The sequence below is a fragment of the Linepithema humile genome, chromosome 7 (genome assembly GCF_040581485.1).
Source record: "Linepithema humile isolate Giens D197 chromosome 7, Lhum_UNIL_v1.0, whole genome shotgun sequence".
Taxonomy (NCBI): domain Eukaryota; kingdom Metazoa; phylum Arthropoda; class Insecta; order Hymenoptera; family Formicidae; genus Linepithema; species Linepithema humile.
In genome coordinates, this window is record NC_090134.1 from 9,346,087 (window position 1) to 9,360,729 (window position 14,643).

Here is a 14,643-nt window from a genome sequence, read left to right on the forward strand (position 1 = left end):
CCATTGAAGCGTTTCCAGGTAAGTTTTGACTGGTTTTGCCACATGTGGCCGAGCATTGTCATGTAACAAAATGACTTTGTCGTGTCTCTGCCCGTATAGTGGCCGCTTTTCTTTTAGAGCTCGACTCAAACGCATCATCTGAAGTCGATAGCGAGCTCCCGTGATAGTTTCATTAGGTTTCTTCGTCTTCAAACTTTGTCGGTGCTCCAGAACGTTCTTTATCTTCAAGGTCAAAGTCATTATTTTTAAAGCGCCTAAACCAGTCTCTGCATGTCGTATTCGACAGAGCATTGTCACCATATGTTTCAACAAGAATTCTGTGTGCTTCAGCTGCAGATTTCTTTTGAATAAAGCAGTGCAATAAAATTCCCCGCAAAAACACTTTATTTGGCACAAAAGTAGACATTTTCGCAATAGGTAATTAAACACGTGGTTGACACTGTGGTAAACTGTATCTACTAGAATTTGAGGTTACATATAGTACTACTTAGCTGATGCGTTTCCGTACGAAATTCCATGCACAGAGTGCCGCTACGCCATCTTTTAAGAAACAGCGAGAACTTATTCAAGGACCTAATATATCAAAAATTTAATTACGTGAAATAATAATAAATGTATAAAATTATTCACACAATAATCATAAATTATATTAAATATTGTAAATGTTTTATTAAAAATTTCAAATAACACATATGAAATATTTTACAATTAATAGGTGATGAATACCTTAAAGTTGGTCCGCTTATGCCCGATGCCCATCCTGAGCCTGCTCCTCCTCTCAGTAGGAACACGATTTTTCGTGATTTATTCGCGAAAACCAGATTAATTATTATCGCGCAACATCGAGCAACATACGGCACTCCCGACGCGTATTTTGTCACTTGAGGCAAAGATAATACTCATTGTCAGATATCATTACACGGATACGTTCGAGACTCTATAGAAAACGACGGAAGAAAACTTGTGAAAAATGGTTTTATCTCATCGGCGTAGTGATTTTCGAGAATAATTATAACAAGAGAGTAGTAAAAATATAGTATGAAAGCAGTAAGAATGGTAAAAATAATGGATATAACGCGCTGATACGCTCCGATACGTCCGATACCGACGATTTGCTCCGTACGTGTGAAATACCACAGGACAAGGTTACGCAGATTTCCGTTTGAAGAAATGTGTGGAATGTGCGCGCTGATATATAGCACAAGAGAGAGAGAAGAGAGAGAGAGTTCAGTCTAAGCGCGAGGACGTAAACAACCCCTCCCTTCTCACTTTCTCTGCGTGTATCGGAGTGTTATTCTTTTCATTTCTATCATCCTCACTACTTCTATACTATATACATCTTTACTACTCGTTATTACTTTACTTATTCGTTATAATTATCCTTCAAAATCAGTACGTTGATGAGATAAAATCATTTTTCACAAGTTTTCTTCCATTGTTTTTTACAGTTGAATGTATTCGTGCGATCTGAATATTATCTTTGTCCTCATACGACAAAGTATGCATCGGAAATGCCGTATAAAATGTCGCGCGATAATATTTAATCGGATTTTCGCGAATGAATAGCAAATGAATCGCAAGTGAATCGTGAGTGAATCGTGTTCCTATACTAAAAGAGGAAGAACAGTTTCAGGACAGGCATCGGGCATCTGCGGGGTATTTATCGTTTATTTATTACCTATTAATTACAAATGTTTCATATAAAATATTTGAAATTTTCAGTAAAACATTTATAATATTTAATATTTATAATTATTGTGTGAATTATTTTACATAAATATTATTATTTCAAAGAAATTTTAAAATTTTTTATAATTTTTTTATTAGCTATTTGCTTAAAGAACAAATAAAAAGCTCAATGATAATAAAGCAAATATTTCTCAGATACTAATTATTTTATAGGTGCTGTAATCTGGATGTTTTTTATATTTTACGGATCAACTTTATAGACCAACAGAACAATAACTTCGCTACTGTGCATCGTGCCGGTAAGTTCAATTTATTTTATTTTAATGTCATTTTTATAAAAATAGATTTCAGAATGTTGTAAAATATATACAGAATGTCCAGATTAATCGTATCACTTGTTAATATGGCAGATTTCTAAAGTTTTTTATATAGTAATATAAAAATCAATATTGTAATGCGCGGAATTTTTGACAATCTGATTCAACAACCTTTAACAATCTGGTTAACTTTCCATTTAAAAACTAATGTAGCTTCGATATTTTGAAATGTTTTGTCTCCAAATGACCTCAAAAATCTGCTATTAACTAATGATCTAAACACGGGTGGTCTAGGACAATCTGTATATAGATATAGTATATATTGGGGAGATAAGTTTCTAGTATTTTCATATATTCCATATTATATAATCTTATTTTATTTTTACTTATAAACGGTATCTTATAAGTTATATTGTTTTTTACAAATATTTAAATTGGTTAATCAATGCTATAATAAATAACTCTTTATATCAATTTTAATAATTGCAATTATAAATTTGTGTAGATAAATATCTAAATATGTATCCATTTTAAAACAAATAAATATAATATTGTTTCCAGAAGTATTTTGTACTATGATAAATGTAAACTCAATTATTTTACAATATTTAGCAGTGCAATATTTAGTAATAAAGAATAGAAATAAATAACTTCATAAAATGTCGAAATCTCTCGTTAAAATAAATATTCTACTGTCAATTTGCATGTATATTTCACTGAAATTCACCGTGTTTCAAAATTTACCATGCCAATCTTTGTTATGCTCTTTACGGTTCATTGCTTTCACAAAACCTTTTAGCTTTCAAAACGAGGGAAACCCTATTTTTACCACTATTCCGCCCAATGACTCGAATAAAATCGTCCAAACCGCGACTATAATATTCAAACGAGAAAAAGGAGACATTCAATTATACGCAAAATCCATTTGCGAGTCGACTAAACGCCGAGATCGCTTCGCGTTTTCCGAACATCGACGCTACCCGGAAAATCCCGTGGGATATAGTTTTTCCTCCCAATATAGATATTTCGTCGAGCAGCGCGGAAATAAAATGGATACGCAGTGGGACGATAAATCGTCACACGCAGGACCTTCCTAGCGTTTTGTGCTCGACAACGGTTAGGAACAAAAGGGAGGCGCGTCACGTTCGGTTCGACTCGGCTCGACTGGAATTTCGCCTCGACGAAAATTTTCATCGCGAGCGCGTAGCTATTTATTTTATTCTCACTAGCACGAATCGGATCTATGCGCGGTAAATCATTTCAATCCTGCCGGCAAACGCCGCGTGCCGCGTTCGAAAATAAAAAAGCGAATGACACGGAAATGCAACAAAACGGATTCTAAAAAATTCATCTCAGCCGAGAGAAGCAAATCTATTTTTTCTCTTTCCTTTTTTTGTTAAAATCTTGCGAATATAACAAATAATCACTCTAATTTTGAATTTGTTTGTTTAATTTCGCTTACGTCGATAATCGGCATTGATAAATAAAACCGTTTAAATGTATGACTTATTTTTTATTAATGCTAAATAAAAAATATTTTTAATTATAATAAAACCTTATTGTAGTCAAATATCTCAAAAATATATTGCATATCGAGTTGTTGCACAGTAATAAAACAAAATTTCTAAAAATTGCATTTAAGTATAATTACCCGAGAAAAAATGGTATAATTGGTCAGATGTAAATATATATAATTAGTTGTGAAAAGATCTGAATTTTATATAATCATATAAAATTACATATGTTATTAGATCTTTTCATAACTAATTATATATATTTACATCTGACCATATTATACCATTTTTTCTCGGGTGGAGAATATAATTTTTGTACCAATAAAATAAATAAATTAAAACTTATTCGAGATAAGCTTTAACATAATTTCATTAACAATATTTAAAAAATAAATTTTGAAATATCATACATTTAAATAAACTTACCGAAAAGTGTAGCTATTTTATGCTGAAATTTTCCAAATTTGCATTATACCATATATAAATAAAGCTTATGCGAGAAATCCAAAATTTAATACCGTATCTGATGAAATAGAATTAAAATAAATGCAATTTTTATTAATTTGACAAAATATTGCAAGTATAACGAGGCGGCACATGTTGTTGAAATGCAATTAATCGATTGCAATGATACCAAAAATATCCTCGCGCAAATAAACAAATAATTATTCCTGCAAATATAATAAATAAAGTCACTCACTGGTTGATGACACTGCTCCTGCACATTGCTACTACACATTGCTGCTGTACACTGCTACTACACATTGCTACTGTACACTGCTACTACACACTGCTACTGTACACTGCTACACTATCCTGCTGCTCCTAAAAATTTTACATTTTGAATAAAAAAGTATAAAGATAACTAAAATAAATACATTTATATACATATATGTAATAGTGTTTTGTAACGTGAATGAGTGTTTATAGAAAATTATGCATAATTTTATGTTTATTATGTGTTATTAATTTGTACAATATTAATATCAAAATTTGTATTAATGATAATTAAAATATATTTATACCATACGTGTATAGAAAAATATTAATGTTGTAAAACACAAATTGTAATCTCTCTTCCAAAGTCATAAAATGTAAAATAAAATATATCTCGACTTCTCTAATAAATACAATTTAATAAATATCTCGTAATAAATATGTATCTCATAATATCATACTTAACACAATATAATATAATACCTAATAAAAATTTAGTAATATATAAATATCTAATATGTGACAAAATAAATTATTTTACCAAATAATGACACCGTTACAGCTTATTATGTCTGCATCCACTGCTCTACCTAATAAATAAATATACATAATAATAAATACGGTTTGTAAAATATAACATATAAAAAGGAAAAAAATAAATTATTTTACCGAATAATATTACTACAGTCCGTTGCATCTATTGCTCAGAAATAATCACTCGCGCAGATACAAATCGATCAAAAAAATTCATCTAATTACGACAGCGCGCGTTAATTAACACTCATCATTTATTATTGATACGACATTCCCGACGCGGATAGAAATCGCAAGAAACATGGTGGCCGCTTGTGCCGTTTTGTGTGGCACTACGTTTCGAACGGATAAATCGCGAAATAGTTATCGTTCGCTACTTTATACGATACTTCCGATGCATTTTACGCGAATATAACAAAACAATGATCACTCGACAATTTGTACGACACTCCCGACGCATTTTCGACGAATAAATCACGGCAATCACTCGTACACGGCTCAACCGACTTGTTCGCGAAAATGGAGGGAAAATGGAAAGTCTTTGATCATGAAAGGAAAGAGTTGAAACAAGTGTCGCCACCCTACGCGATTCGATTCTTATGCAGCCGCAGCAATTTCATGGGGATCGCGACATCATTTTTGCCAATCTGTTAGTGTTACTAGCTACTACACTTTCTGCATTCTATTGTTTTTCTTCTTTTACTTTTTTCCCTAAGCCTAAATATATTGTCCAGATTTTAATAGAATTATATTATATGATTATGATTAAGTTATTAAATAAATTTAATCAAATAATAGACGATTATTGTGTATGAATTAATTGTAATATTAAAAAATACCTCTTGAATTATTAAAATTGAGATTGATAGAATTATTAGTAAAATTTGTACAACAATTATTGTTAACAGAATCCAAATTCTATGAATTTGATGAATCTAGAAGGAAGAGTAGTAAATGTTCTACGATTATACTCTCTGTTAGATAAATAGATCAAGATCTGTTTCATTTGAAATGCAGAGTGCAGCGAACAAAGTTATAATCGGGAATCCATATTCCGAAGTCAACGAGAAGTTAATTACTATTAAGTACCTCAATTACTTCAACAATCCACTTGACAATACTGATGCTTGTTCAATCGTACGCGTTTAGATAAGCCAATAACTGAGTAATCTATCTTTGCGAACAAAACGTTTTGACGAAGACGTTGAGCTACGAGCGTTACAGGATGCTTTCGATCGCGATGCACGGCAAATGTAATATCATGATGTTCTATTCGGCGCTTTCTAGGTCCGCGAAACTGTGCCCCGCGACAAAAAGTGCACATAAAACAACTTTATGGTAGTCTCATATCCTGCATTCTAAATATGCACGGTATTATTAATGCTTTATATTTCTAGTTAGACATTTTTGGGTTAAATACATTGCCTCTGGAAATTCTATAGTGATGATTAATTAAAAAATCTAAAACTATTCAAATAAATAAATTTTTAGTTAGTTAAAAAGTTGGTTAATAAATATAAAATAACAATCTTAAACAGAATTTGTGGTCCAATATTATATTCAAATTATTTTTAATACGCTTTTAAAACGCTATATAGACTGATAATTGCCAAATAAGTCTTAATTTATGATTATTACTTTAAAGTTATATTTAATACAATCTCGAATATAAGATTGAACTATGAAATCCGTTCTAAAAGTCATCTTGTGTTGATTTGCGTTTTTTGTTGGAAAGCACAAGACTCGTCATACAACTCAAATTTATGTTCAAAATTGCTTTAAATATGATCTTAAATTGACAATCGCAAATTATGGCTTATTTGATAACGTACACTTCTTTCCTATTCCTAGCGCCTCTGGTGGCGACTAATAAACTAGAAAAATATAGCTATCAATGCGCCGTATTTCCCATCTCCCATTATTTCGGCTCAGGTTGCCAATCCTGTTTTTCTATTCGTGTTTCAAGTGATAATCGCTCCGTGTTCGTCGGGTAGTTAATCGCTGTGCATATTTGATTTATACTTATATTCCACAAAAATTAATCTTGCGTAAACAAGTATCAGAGAACAAATTGACGAATGATCATATTACTAAGTATCAGTATGATAAAAAACTTGTTGCTATATTCTTGTGATCGGAGGATCGTTGTCGTTCGTTGGATTGCGTCGAGCTAGTTTCTATCGGTACGTATACATTCTACGTTTCATAATATTACAGTTATTGTACGCAATATCAGAGCGCAATCGACGAATATTATTTGGAGTTATAAGAGAATTATCAAACAGTAACTGCAAAACATTAACCCTTTTTGCACAAAGAGCGTACATACCGTGCCAAAAATATTCGCTGCGGAATGTACACATCGAACCAAAAATATTAGTCAGAAGTAAGCAATTAGTCTGTAAGTAAATATTTGCGCGCTATCTAGAAAACATTTGAACGTTTGCAAAACGAACATACTAATGATTGTTCTAACATAGTTATGAAGTTGGTACGCTGACCATTAGATTGTTTCGTGTTCTTATGTTATCGTATTGAAATTAATAAGATCTCGAGATACGTTAATTTTTGAATAACGGTTAAAAATTGTATCGGCTATGATTAATGTTCATTTTTTATTTCTTTCAGGGACCGAAAATACATTGTATATGTAACAAGTGTCAAGTCGAAACGAATCGGTCATATTAGTGTGTTAATTAATGCGATCGCGATTAAAAGCAAAAGATTAAATTGTTTACTAACCTGTAATTCGTGTTATCACATAACGTTACAACATATACCGTGTCGAGACTACCGAATCGGTCGACGAGTGATCGTCATATTTCCGTATTTACTTGATCGAGGTGCATCGTGTGTGCAATAAGCGTGCAAAGTGGCAAGTCGTTAATTAGTACGCGAGATCATAATTAACGGCGTGTTTCCGATGGATTCGTACGTGTGTGAGAGATTGTTTGGAACATAGTATTGGCTAGAAACAGGAATGCGGAATGCGGAACCAGGATGCAGGATGCAGGATGTAGGAGCAGCGAGGTGGCATCGGCGATGCATCGACCGGTGAGTAAATTCATTTATGATATTTGCACAAATGTTCATTTATTTGCGAGACGATCTAGTATCACCGCGTTGTAATAAATGCGATTTTTAATAAAAGCCTCATGCATTCTCGTGAATTAATTAATAAAAGAGTGATATTTAATTTGTATGTTATTACGCAATATGATAAATTTGAAATTTCTATTGCGTATATTGAAGCGTGTCCAAAGATGAACAAATCTATTTATTATACAAATAACTCTTTATTTACTTGATATGAAAAGCAATACTTATTTCCTCATAATTTTTCACCTCATAAAACTTTATATGTCAAATTATTCGACAAAATCTGTTTAATTGTACGAAGCTTTAGATACATCTTAATGAAAAATAGACATAAATATAAAAAATATTAAAAATATATTTTCACAGAAGAACAGAAATAAGTTGACGTTTAAAAAGAATAAATATAAGTTTAATTATAAATTCTCTTGTTGAAATTATATAAAAGGACGGAAAGTATCCAGTTGTAATAATTATTTGCATCGTCTATTTAGACTCAGCGCATTTGGTAACTATTTTGTTATGTTTTGCTCACTAGAATAGCTCAGCACTGTTGTGTAGTCTGCTTTTGTGAATAGTATTCACCGAACTGTTGAACGACAATGGGCTACGCATGGGTGATTGTACGCGTTTATTAGCTTTGTGTTTTATCTTTTAATCTACAGAAACACACGAACATAGGTAACGGCAACTTTTGCGAAATTGCCACTAATTACATAGCATGCAAACTGAATTTCAACGCTTATTTCCTCCTGGATCCAAAAACACGTTATTATACAATGTGTCCCATATGTCACACAGTAAACCGCGAAAACATTATACAGAATGTCCTGTATATTTAGTATCTCTCTCTTTATCACTGAAAATTTCCATTTAAAAATTATTTTTACTTCCATAAGGAAAACAACAAAACAATCTCTAATTGCATACTTTTCTCAAATTTTCTAAACTGCTAATTTATTTATTTTTTTTATCTCATATAGAGCAATTAAAATTGTTGCTTTCTTGATATTTTGAAGAATTAGTTAAACAAATATTGACTCCACATTTTGATAAAAAAAAAATGTTACTGAAATTTATTAATTAACATGTATATAACATGTTCCATATTTATTATGTATTAACGGATTCCGCTACTCCTTTCTTATTTTACAAAACACTACAAAGTTTTATACATTTACATGTTTATTGGAAACAAAGATAAAAAATTGTACAGGGTGATATTAAGATAATAAGATATATTTTATAATAGCGAATTTACCTTCCTCTCGATTCTTCAAACTGGATTTTTCTTAGTAATTTCCGAAGACTGACGACGACGAGCTTGTCGTCTAAGAAGCAAGCTGTCGACGGCCGGGAAATTGTAAACGAACTTAATTGACCATGTGCTTTCGCGCGTAGTAGCTTTCGCAAGGAAACAAGTTCGAAGCTTACAGTAGATACGAAGCTTTCGTCCGCACGAAGGGTGGCTGAAAGGAAAACTTTCCTCTGTTTTCTCTTGTTCATCCCTTCGTCAGGGTTTTCACGTTGTCTTCTCTCTCTTTTTCTTTCTTCTTTTTTTCTCTCTCTCATTCTCTTCCGTTTCTCTCATGATTTTCTCACGCCCGCACCCTTCATCTTTTTTGTCATTCTCGTTGAAAAAGTTGGTTCGACAGCGTTAAGTGGCGGAACAGTTCGTCAAGCTGCATATCAGGCCGTTACGAAGGTTCCGATACGCAAAACTTACGGCTTGCCACCGTAACTTTGCACTTTCTTTGTCAGTCGGGTAAGAAACTCGATTACGAAATCGCGGCGAGAGAAAGTTGGGACGATATCACGCGCACGCGACACCGTAACTTTAAAACTGCCTTCGTGAGCCCTTTCTCTGTTGCCGCACATGTGAATAGTTTCTTCCAGACACTAAACAGACATTTTACGTTGACGAGATAAATTGTCTGAAATTATAATATTTCTCACAAGTTGGTCAAATAATTTAGTTAGAATAGAGATACTTATATGCATGGCTGTTTTAGAAATACAGTTATAAAGCTCTTTAATTTATTTAACATTTACATTTAACATTTGCCATTTTAATATTTACATATTAACATTATTTATTTATATAATAATTTATTTTTTTATTGATTTTTTATTATTTTTTATATATTTTTTATTTTTTATTTTTTTTATTTATTTTTTAAAATGCAATTTACAACGCTTTAAAAAATTAATTAAAATTTATTTTATTCGCGTTTCTCGCAATTATAATCGTGGTTTATCTTGGATAGAAAAGACTATAAAATTATATTGCAGTTCTTATAATCTTTTTTACAAAGAATGTTCTTTCATGAAATCGTACACTCGTTACAAACGTGACCGCGAATTTATAAGATGAAACTGACAAATTTATGAGCAGGCTTTCTTCAGAGAGGCAACGGTATCGATAGTCAGCAAAAATGCGTTCAAGATTTCTCGCAAAGTTTTCAAAGGCTTATATCCACTCGGTACAGTAAACTCAAAAGAATAAAACCGACAGGAGATTCGTTTGGACGCGTACTGGCAACCATTGCGGCTAGCCGCGTATGTTCCATTGAAAGTTTTAGTACGCCGATCGAATCCACGGAACAAAAGGAAAAATACGACCGCGTACATATGAGCAGATTCCAAACTTCTTATTCATACTTTCGATTGCGATTGTCTCCCCAAAGAAGAATCCAATAATAAATTTCTCAAAAGCGCGATCGTGAAGAAAAATGGCGATTAAAAGAAATCTCTAAAGAAACATTTATATCTGACGAAAAATTTGTAAGCTAACATAAAATGTCAGTGCAAAAATTATCCAAAATCTTGCAATTTGCTTTACTTAATCCATTAGCAGCTAATATCTTATTTTTAAAACAAAATTTTATTTACGTAAGAAAGTAAAATGATTCTAATAATAATAAATAATTTTCTTTCAAGTTTTCGTAGCAATTTCTCAACATTAAATTATTAACTATTTATTATTCTAGTATTAATCTGAGAAAAATAAGAATTGTAGGATTTAAGATACTAAAATTCTGTATTTTATAATTACTATCTTTAATAAGTTTTTTCTCCATTAACATATCCACAAATTCTTTTATTATATTATTTATACACAACTTTATTTGAACATTTTATACACCACTTTTGCATAAAAAATAATAAAATAAAGCTAAAAAGTTGCGGATCTTTTCTATTCAAAGATGACTATTCTTTTCGAGCCCAACGTAGCATCCACTTCCTACAGTGCATCCGCATCGCGAGACAAACAAAAACAAACGAGCGCGCGTTGCAAGGCCGGTCGACGGCAAGCAAATTCGCTCGCGGGTTTCAGTTAAAACAGCTGGACGGACGAGAAGAAAGATCGAGGTGTTCGCCGGCTTGAGAAAAGCGCAGCTGTGCCGGGCAACGGTGGCAAGAGCGCTTAAATCCTTGAAAAAAGGGGAATGGGATTTTTTGTCGGTTCTGACGCGCTCTTGGCTATCGTTGTCTCTTGGGAATCACCCTCTTCCCGTCTCCTAGCCGCGCCTCACTTCTACCGAGCTTAAAATTATTTTTATCCATGACGAGGAAAAAGACTCTCTCTTTCTCTCTCCCTTTCTCTTCTTAGCAGCATCTTATTTCTTTCTTTCTTCTTTCTTTATGTTGCTCACGTTTTTCCGGCTGCAATCCGCCGAGGAAGGATTCTCGACCCTTCTCTTTATTTGTCTCCGGCAGATAATTAATTTCTGACTCAAAGAACGCGCCGCGAAACTCGTCCGCTTATTTTCGCGTTTTGCCGAATTCTTCACTTTGAGTGGCACAATTCAAGAGATCTAAGATAGGAGAATTCGATATGTAATAAGAAACATTTTTAATATAAATAAAATAAGACACGCAATTATAGAAGTGGAAAAAACCTGCTGATGGAAACGTAGTAAAAATATTTTTAGACAATTTATCTCGCGTAACATAAATTTACCATAATTTATCACACTTTATCACATTTAATTACAGTTATAACAAGAGACATTTTTATCATAGATTAAAAATATAGCGTCTTTTGAATTGGAATTTATGTTGATTCTTGTTGTCACTTTTTATTTCGAGAAAAATAACAAGAAATATTTGATCAGTAATCCTGTCTTAATATCGCTTCCTTTTCTGGTCTTTATCTCTTTTGTAACGTTATATTTTCTTCAGTATCGGAGCGGATCTTCTCCTACTCGGGCTAATTGTTCCGAAATTAAAGAACGAGCGGAAAAAAGAGCCTTTGACGAAATTGCGCGTTCTCGGCATTAAGACGCTGTAATCCGATGAGCCTCTCTCTGCGTTATTTGTTTAATACTCTTTTCTACTTCCCCGTTCTTTCCCTCGAGAATGCTTTTCACTCTCGGTATTCCACGAACATTCGTTATGCCGTTATCTCATATCTCTCGTAAGCTCCTTCCGCGAGCGACAACGAGTCCGGCTGCCGGCGCGCGGCGCTTCTGGATAAAATTCTCCACGACTTCTTCCATTCTCGTTCCCGCAATAGAACCCACGACGGACGCTATTAACGTAATTAGTCCCAAGGGAAAGAGAGAGAGAACGTGTCAAGCAAAGCTCTTTACCTCACGGCCATTAACAAAGACCCCCTTCTCCAGTAGCTCTGCTCAAATTTCTTCAAGTTCTTGGAGCATTTCTTGCGAGCGGCATGGGTGCTCTGCTCTTTTTTAAAGACCAAGACGAAAGTGGAACGACCTCAGTAATGTGCTCTCTTGCACATTTTTCCATCGTACTGCTAGCGCGCCTCGTTTTCAGGAATAACGAACTCGCGCGGTTGATTAAGCTCCGTCTTATTCTCATTTTCGTATGGACATTGCGTTTCGTTATTTTTTCCGCGTTATTTTCTTTTAGAGGTACGGTGCATTTGATATAATTAATGCCGCGAAAGAGAAATCCGAAATTTTGTTTTCCACTTTTAGCAATATTTCATCTGTCAACTATAAGCATCTCAAGTACATAGTATTTGAAGTAGTATGCAAAAATATTAAAGATTCAAAACATGTATATTAACTTGTCGATTAGAGCATAATGTTAAAATATTTTTTTATTAGTATTGATAGCATTGGATAATGTGTAGAGTTCATGTCTAAACAGTGTAATTAATTTCTTTTTATGCGTTAATTACTCTTTTGAACATTTTTATTTTTATACAACCAGCTCCACAAAACATTTATCTTCGCTTATCGTTATTATCATTTCTGTGCATAGATCTGGAAGACGAGGGGCTGTCGTATTTCCTCTGAATTAATTATTCGGCATCCCCTTATGTGGATTAGATAGTACGAGAGTTGAATCGTTGATGGGTTTCTTTGATATTGAACGGGTTGAAGGGCACGAGATAAAGGAGCAATGAGGTCGTGGGCGCAAGAGAGAGACAGAATCATGATTTACGAACATGTCAGATTCCTGATCGATCGTTATCACTTATCTCTTCCGGCATGCAATATTTCTCGTAGACGCAGATTTAGCAAATGTGAAGCCGCACGCGTAGTAGATTAATAAACAAATAAAATTCCTTAATATTATAATTATTACATAAGAAATTATTTGATTTTGTTGTTAACAAATTATAACTATAATAATAAATATTGAACATAAAATGTATATACTTAAAGTAAAGTCATAAATATTGCCATTCAAAAATAATTCATATATTTTCAAACCAATGATGTTATATTTGTATATTTTTTGAATTTTTTTCGTAAATGTCTCTCTTAAAATTTATTTATTTGTATCATCCAAAGCAAGTCTTAAAAACTTGCCATTGAGAAATCCTGCTGCGTAGACGAAGGAAGAAGATAATTGCTGATGTTTCTTCACGAGCTTCTAAATAAACTCACGAGGCGCAATAATTTACAGCAAATGCAAGGCGCGTCGAGGAAGTTTCGCGAGTGAGTGAATCGCGTGCTAAAACAAAACTTTGAAGGAAGTATTTATCGCTTGTTTCTCCTTCAAGCAGTAGTCTTCCTGACTTCGATACATCTCTCTGCTCGCAAACACGCTTTAAACCGTTCTTTTCGAGTTGCATTCAGCTTGTCACAGCTTTCGTGCGTGTCCTGGATATCGACAAGACTGAATTGTCTTCTTTCAAGACGGATTTCATTTTTAACTTTAAAAATAAGGGAAAACTTGCAGAGTACTAACCAAGTGAAAATGGAAAATAATTTATTCAAATAATTTGTCGTTTTTTTAAAACATTTAAGAAAGTAACACGTAAGAAAGTAAAAAGAAAGTATAATGAGAATATTTATCGTGGATTCTAAAAAAAAGAATATAAAATATTTTCTTAACTTCTACATTAGAATTATTATTACAACATGACAATTTTATGAGATCTTGATAACAAAAAGAGTAATTTGATAAAAAATAGAGAATAAAATAAAAAATTAACTTACTATATTTATATAGTATACGTTCACTTGATTCTTTTTTTACAGTAAAGTATTTAGGCCATTTATTTTCAAACTGATACAAGTTAATCTTTAAAATGGAGCTTTAATATCGAGCACATAGAGAATTCATAAGCATTGCAGAATTAGCTACAGTAAAAAACATGCTAATTTTAAACAGATTGTTAACATTCTCAATTTTGTACACTAAAAAATTATCTACAACAAATTAATAAGATTTTCGAAACGCTACATACGCCACTCGTAGTACTCATTTTAGCTTCACACATTCTCCTGTTGGGAAGGCGACAGTAACCTCCGTGTCGCGGAGAGACCGTAATTAAGAATGCAAGACGA

The 14,643-nt window shown here is 32.9% G+C and overlaps 1 protein-coding gene and 1 long non-coding RNA gene across 2 annotated transcripts in view; one reads left to right on the top strand and one right to left on the bottom strand.

Annotated features, from left to right (window-relative positions):
• Positions 1 to 1,113, bottom strand: part of LOC105668515 (uncharacterized) — a 72,640-nt gene extending 71,527 nt beyond the window's left edge. Inside the window, exon 1 of the long non-coding RNA XR_001100119.2 lies at positions 727 to 1,113. This is a non-coding gene — a long non-coding RNA (uncharacterized lncRNA). The remainder of the gene's footprint in view (positions 1 to 726) is intronic.
• A 5,471-nt stretch (positions 1,114 to 6,584) lies between these two features.
• The window catches only part of LOC137001114 (speckle-type POZ protein homolog), a 74,663-nt gene continuing 66,604 nt past the window's right edge, over positions 6,585 to 14,643 (top strand). The window contains exons 1-2 of the mRNA XM_067359286.1: positions 6,585 to 6,954; positions 7,400 to 7,825. The gene's annotated coding sequence lies outside the window, so the exon portion shown is untranslated. The remainder of the gene's footprint in view (positions 6,955 to 7,399; positions 7,826 to 14,643) is intronic.